Genomic DNA, 6,774 nt, shown 5'->3' with positions numbered 1-6,774 from the left:
GGGGGGGGTTCAGCCTGGAGAAGAGAAGGCTCTGGGGAGACCTTATTGTGGCCTTCCAGTCCCTAAAGGGGCTACAGGAGAGCTGGGGAAGGACTTTTTACTGGGGCATGGAGTGATAGGATGAGGGGGAATGGCTATAAACTGGAAGAGGGCAGGTTTAGATTAAACATTAGGAAGAAGCTTTTCACTGCGAGGGCGGTGAGCCCCTGGCACAGGTTGCACCAAGAAGCTGTGGCTGCCCCATCCCTGGAGGTGTTCAAGGCCAGGTTGGACGGGGCTTGGAGCAACCTGGGCTGGGGGGAGGTGTCCCTGCCCAGGGCAGGGGGGTGGAACTCGATGATCTTCAAAGTCCTTTCCAACCTAAACCATTCTATGATTCTATGAAATAACAGCCTGGACTTACCCAGATGGGAAGGCTGCAGCCAGGTGCCCATCATCATGGCATCAGGGCATTTTCTAGTTTTCCTCCTCTGCCTGGCATCGTCCTGCACTCCCTCCCTCTTTCTAACTCACCCTGGAGCATGCTGGGGTTTCAGCCAGACATTACCAGTGTACTGTACTGGCCACATGCTAGCCACCTTCAGCTACCCCTAGGACCAAAGCTACACTGGAAAGGGACCTCGCACATCCCAAGGCAAGCCTGGGGTCAGGCAGGTGCCTTGCTACACATCCCCTCCCCAAACAGCCCCGTTGCCGGAGGGGGCACGGGCCAGCGAGTGCACTTTGGGAGGAGGGGAGAACCCATGGACAACTGGAAAGCAGCCTGTTGCTCGAGCCGCAGTCCAGGGAATGAAGCTGTCCCTTCCCCTTCCTCGGCACCACGGAGCCACTCCATCACTGCCTGCCCTTCGACACTCTTTGGTGAGCAATAACAGCCTCCAGCGCAGCTCCTCTTCTCCCCAAGATGAAAGAAACTTTAAATGCATGTAACTCTTGCACTCTACTTAATTAATCAGTTTTTGCATTACAAGTGAAACTTCTTTGATGCATGAAATATTAAGGAGCGAGAAAGGGAGGGGAAGGAGAGGGGAGAGTGGTGGTGGGGGGTGGTGGAGGCTTTCACTGCTTGAGATGGATGGGCTAAGGGACCCAGAGGCTGAATTGCAGACAGTGCCTCTGCCCAGACAGAGAGATGCCAGCGAGCAAAGGATTTTTCCCTGTGCTTCTTGCCTTTCAAGCAGATGAGTTTTACTCTGCATTCAAGCCCTACGTGCTCCTCAAGGTTTGCTCACACAGGCACAGGAAGGGGACAGTGCCCGATTAAACTTTCATGAAAAATAATCTCTGGTTGATTCATTGTTTTTTATCTTGTGATGGCTGCGAGAAAGTGAAGCAAAAATGAGTCTTTGGTGAAAAGAAACAGCTCCGTTCTGGAAAAGCCAGCCGGGCTTTTAGTCAGATGAGGCTCTCCCAAAGGATGTGTGAGTAGTTATTTGTGTTTCGGGTTTGCAAGTGCCATTTCCACACTGAACTATGAAGGGGAAAAAGCAGAAATCCACACGTGTCACCATGGATATTACAGCAGTCCTCGATGGTGCGCAGCAAGAATTCAGTGCCATGGTACCTTGTGTGCACGACACCAGAGAGCCTCTCTGCTCTAAAAAAAAATAAAATAAAAAATAAACAGCCACCAACAAGAACAAAACGCTTCTCTCCCAAAGCACCACACTTGACTCAAGTCCTCTGTCAGCTCTGCCAAAGAGTCCAAAGCAGAACCCAGAGTCTCGTTGCTTCCCACCCTGCTCCTTCTCAGCTGACTCACTCAAGAGCTGGCTTGGCTTCCGAAAAAAACATCTGTCCCATCAGACCTGCATGTCGGGAATCACCAGCCCCTCCAGAGTCCCACGATGCTGCACAGCCCAAGCCAAGCAGCCAGGTGACAGGTTCTTCATAAACACACGGCCATGGCATAGCCTGTATTAGCTGTATAAAGGGTAATAAATGAATAAATGGGTTAATTATACCCACCACAGAATTTAATTAGACCATCTCTGTTCGCTCTGCTTCAGCCAGAATCTCAATTATAAATCTTTATTTTCAAGGTTTTACAGCTTGGACATAAAAATTTGCTCGGGGCTTAAACATGACACACAAGGTCTTCTGTCCAGGGACTGCTCCAGTTGGGTTTGGTTTTTTTTTTTTAACCAATCTTTTTTATAAAGGTCAGGTTGAGGGACCAGATGGCTGGAGGGGAAGGTAATGAAGACACAGGGCTTTTCGGAAAGAGGTGGCTGGCGGAAATTGTGGGCAGCTTAACAGAGCTGAGGCACTATTAAAGGCTGCTGGGTGAAACCACGCTCGACTCTCGCCCGTCCCCGGCCGTTGGGAGTCCTCACTGCACAAATGAACCCGGGGCTCCTGTTAATTGGCATCCCCCATCCCCATCAGCAGAGCCTGGGGAGCGCGGGGCTGGGGAGAAGGGTCCCCCGTCCCCCCCCGGCCGCGGCAGCTCACACACCTGGATGGCGCGGAGGGAATGTGCTCCAGGGCTGGCAGGTGTGCGCCTGCCACAATCACCCCTCTCCTCCTCCTTCTCAGAGTCCTGCTCTCAGCTGGGGGAAAAAAAAAAACAACAACAGAAAAAAAAAAACAGAAGGCAAATTAGAAAATATTGCACTTTTTAAATTGTTATGATTTTCAAGGTAATTTAGGACCCGCCTTCTGCTTTCTGGAGTTGACACTATTGAAATCCAGTACTTCTGGCTCGTTAAATGCGCTCTGAAATATTCTGATCATTTTAAAATGTCGATAGCGTTACAGGGAAAAACAGAAAACATGTTTACCAGCCGCAGAAGCATCTACAGGCACAGGTCACATCCTCATTCAGTCTGAGGTATGTTATTTTTTATTCCCTCATTGAGTTAATTAGTTGATTTGCTTTTCCTGCCCTGTGCCAAACCCCCACCTCCCTCCGAGTGAAAACAATGATTGCCAGCAGGGACCAGTTCTCAGCAGCCAGCCCCGCTGCCGAGGCTCCTCACCCTGCTCCGAAGGACTGTCACCAGGCGGTCCCCCACCCCCCCATAACGAGACCTGGTCACCCTGTCTATAGGCTCAGCACACACACATTTTTAGGACCACTGTTCATTTTCTCCAAGCTCTGGCCACCCTGGCACATCAGTATGTTTTGCAAAGATTTTTTTTTCCAACCACCACCCCCCCGGCTCCCGGTATGTTCTTCTGCACATACTACGTGTCCTAAATACATACTCACTTGGTAAACCGGAACAAATCTATTGGGTAAGTCAGACTCCGGTACTGCCGAATACATATTTAACCAGCAGATCACAACAGTTTATTGTCTGGTTGGTGCACCGTAGAATTTAACCCTTAGGAAACATTGGCATGCATCAGGCAGCCAAATTACTGCTCCAAAGGCTTTGATATATAGCATGAATTACCGGTAGTAAAGAAAAAGATATATGGGATGGATTAATCAAATCATAAATTTCTTAAATCTCTATGGCAGTCCATAAATCAAATTTGGCTGTATGTTTCTGGCCCTTATTCAATCTGTAATATGAAGTACATGTACAGAGGAGATTTTTTTTTTTTGGTGGCCAGTTGGGAAACCCTGGGTAAAAAAAAAAAAAAAAAGAAAATCAAAGCAAGCAAACACCTCTAAAAAGACCGTGTTGCTGTGTTTCAAGCTGCACCACTGAAAATATGTACACTTTTTGGAAGGTAAAAGGTGTATGTTCCCACACCACGAGTTAAATCAGACCCAGAACAGGTACTACTGGACCAGGCTAGACACGGCACAGCTTGGACCAGCTTTAGCTTCATGAGGCAGAGACAGGTCTTTCCAAAGCACAGGTGACTATCCGAGCCAGGCCCACCAGCCATCTGCATTTTTTAGGCCTTTGCCCCGTTTTGTGCGCAAAGCAGCTGGAAACCCTACAACAGAATATACTTCTGGGAGCCCAGCAATCACTGCTGAGGTTCAGCTGGATCTCAGAGAGGTCACACTCCATCCAGGCTGATTCAAAGGTACTACACAACTATTGGGAGCAGAACGTTTGTTTTGTGCCCTACCCTATTTCCATTAAAAACTACCTCTTGGAACCATCCCTATACACCTAAGCCCTCACCCAGCTCAGACTGACCCTTGTTTTTAGCCTGCTTCGAGGCACACTTCCCCAGCCCCTGCACCTATTAACCTTCTGCTGGGTTTGTGCAGGGAGGAAGCCTCTGATAAGACCTCTTCCATCCCTAACCCTCTCGTGAGCCCTGTTTAACGCCAGCCTGTGCCTCCAGACTTTTGCTGTCCCAGTCAAAACGGGATTCACAAGCTCACCATCGGCCAGGCTGCCCGGCCTTTGAGCATCTCGGATGGTTTAGTGTGAGCTCTTAACAAGGTAAGAGTGACACTGTGCTCAGAGTGAGCCTGCTCCGCAGCCCAAACATCGATATGTATTTACCGGAGGGAGCAGCAGGCTTTAGAAGTTCGATTTCTTTCTGACTGTCCACAAGAGACATGAAAGAAGGAGATTAAACGCCAGGAATAAACACCTATAAATAAAACTGACTATTTAAATCCACCAAAGCCAGGACATTTGTCATGAAATCTCCTGCTTTCTCCCCCAGCACCAGCACAGCAGTGCTTCTGGTTTTGTTTACAGCTGCACAGGACAATAGAGCATCCACCTTCATGGTGCACCTGGCTGTCGCTCTGCCCAGCTGTGGAGCCCTTAAATGCTAATTACCAAAGTCCTGCCTTGACCAAGAGACTGCAGCTGGGGATTATCGTTTCTCCCCCCACCTTCTCCTTTCTCCAAAGGAAAGAAAAAACACCCACTGAAAAAGCCCATCTGCCTAAAACCCCTGACAAAGCTTAACCTGAGCCTAAGTGGGAGAGGGTTAAAAAAAAAACCAAACCTGAGATGCTCTTTATCTGAAGCCAGGCAGAGGGGCTGCAGCAGGGAGTTCGCAGGCAGGCTGCGTGTCTGGCAGCGGATGCCCTCTGTTGGCATCTTTTAGAAATATGATTAGATACGCAAGCTGGTAGCTCGGATGTAAGCGTTTCACCCAGCGTTTTTCCTGCGCTGCGTGGAACAGCCCTCAGCGCTGGGTCTAATCTATGAGCGCAGAGTAAACGGCAGCCCCCTGCCCCGGCGCACACACTCGCTGGGCCACGAGCAATGTCCCCGAGCACCCAAGGGAGTATTTGCACGGCCTTTGCAGCGCAGCAACGCAAAGAGCACGGAGCTGCGAGCTGCGAGGTCTCCCTGCCGTGCTCCTGCTCTGGCTGGGAGCCATAGGGAGATGCTGGTGGGTCACTTCACGGGGGTACGTGTGGTCCTCCTGGGTGGAGGCGGAGGGTCTGTGGTGCTGGAGCAGCAGCTTTCTGCAGGGATCAGCTCTGTCACCACCTCCAAGAAGAGCATCCGAGGCACAGGCGAGCAACGGGAGCACGAGGGGAGAGGAAAGCAGTGCTGCACAAGCAGGGCCTGGCAGCATGCGTAAACACCAAGTTCGTAGACCGTGGTTTTCTTCTCTAGACCCCTTCAAACACATATATAAAAAAAAATCAAAGCATATAGCAATCACCTTTCAGAGCTGTTGCCACACAGGCCAACAGGTTGAGAAATTGCTCTCCTGTGACAAGCTTTCCCCTGCCCCAGGAATCCCAGAAAGCAAGGGCAGCCGGTGCCTGCTGGTAGACCTCATGGCCTGAGGAGGATGAGCACAGCAGAATGGTCTTGGTCAGACAGACAGCTTGTCAGGAGGGCTTATAGCATTGGGATAAACCTCAATGCATCTGGAGGTCACCATAACACATGTTGAAGGGCACATCCCTCCATGGAGAAAGGCTGCACGTGATGAGGTGGTCTGGAGGCGTCAGCTCCATTGACCTGCAAGGAAGAACCCACCCGGACATCCCTGCCCTGACTCAGCCCCACCTCATGCCTTGCAGTACTGCTGGTTTTGCCATGCCTGCAGCCTCCCTGCCCATCCCAGCCCTCTGGGGTGCTCTGGTCAGTGGCCAGTGAGGCAGATGGCACTTTAGACCCCCACATCCAGGTGGCATGAGGGCTGGTGCTCCTTTAGGGCCAGGAGCCAAGGGGCTGTTGTGGTCCCCATCCCATCCCACTATACCTGAGCAGGGCGGGGGGGGCAGCTGCTGAAAACCCACAGCATCAGGAAGGTTTGTAGGAACAAGGCAAGTCCAGCATCCATCCAGGAGGCCAGTTGGTGGGACAGGACACAGAGGAGCAGCACAGCCATAGAGAGTCTAGAGACAGCCTCACACACAGCCCAAGAAAGACTCAAGTACTGGGCCTGGGCTTAAATACAGCTCGTGGCGGCTGGGGCAGGTGGAGCTGGTCAGTCCATTATAGTCCATTAGCTCTCCCAGCCCTGACACCACAGGGGAGGGCACACATGCATCTCCTTGGAAGGTGATGTCCATAATTCAGTCTCCAGTGAAGAAGGAGACCAGTCGTTCCCAAGGACTGATCATTCTCATGACAAGGCATGGCCAGGCTTGGGAAGGGTCAGCTGGGGCTTTGAGTAGTCCCGGGGCTCTGGGTAACACTGTCCTCTGAATCTGGGGGTCCCACCAACGTGACAAGTGGTGATACTCCTTGACATTCACCCCAACGGCAGGAGAAGGTTTTTTTAAGCTGTAGGTGCTGAATATCCCCTTCTCCCAGGTGCAGAAGGAAGGAACCTTTCAGGCTGGTCGGGACTAAAGATCATGTCTCCAGCTGGGCTTTGCCTCAGGACCTGCTGAAAGCTAAGCGCAAGATGCACAAGGAGTGCCCCATCTTT

The sequence above is a fragment of the Charadrius vociferus genome, unplaced genomic scaffold, assembly GCF_000708025.1.
Source record: "Charadrius vociferus isolate BGI_N301 unplaced genomic scaffold, ASM70802v2 scaffold56, whole genome shotgun sequence".
Taxonomy (NCBI): Eukaryota; Metazoa; Chordata; class Aves; order Charadriiformes; family Charadriidae; genus Charadrius; species Charadrius vociferus.
This window is presented reverse-complemented; position numbering follows the sequence as displayed.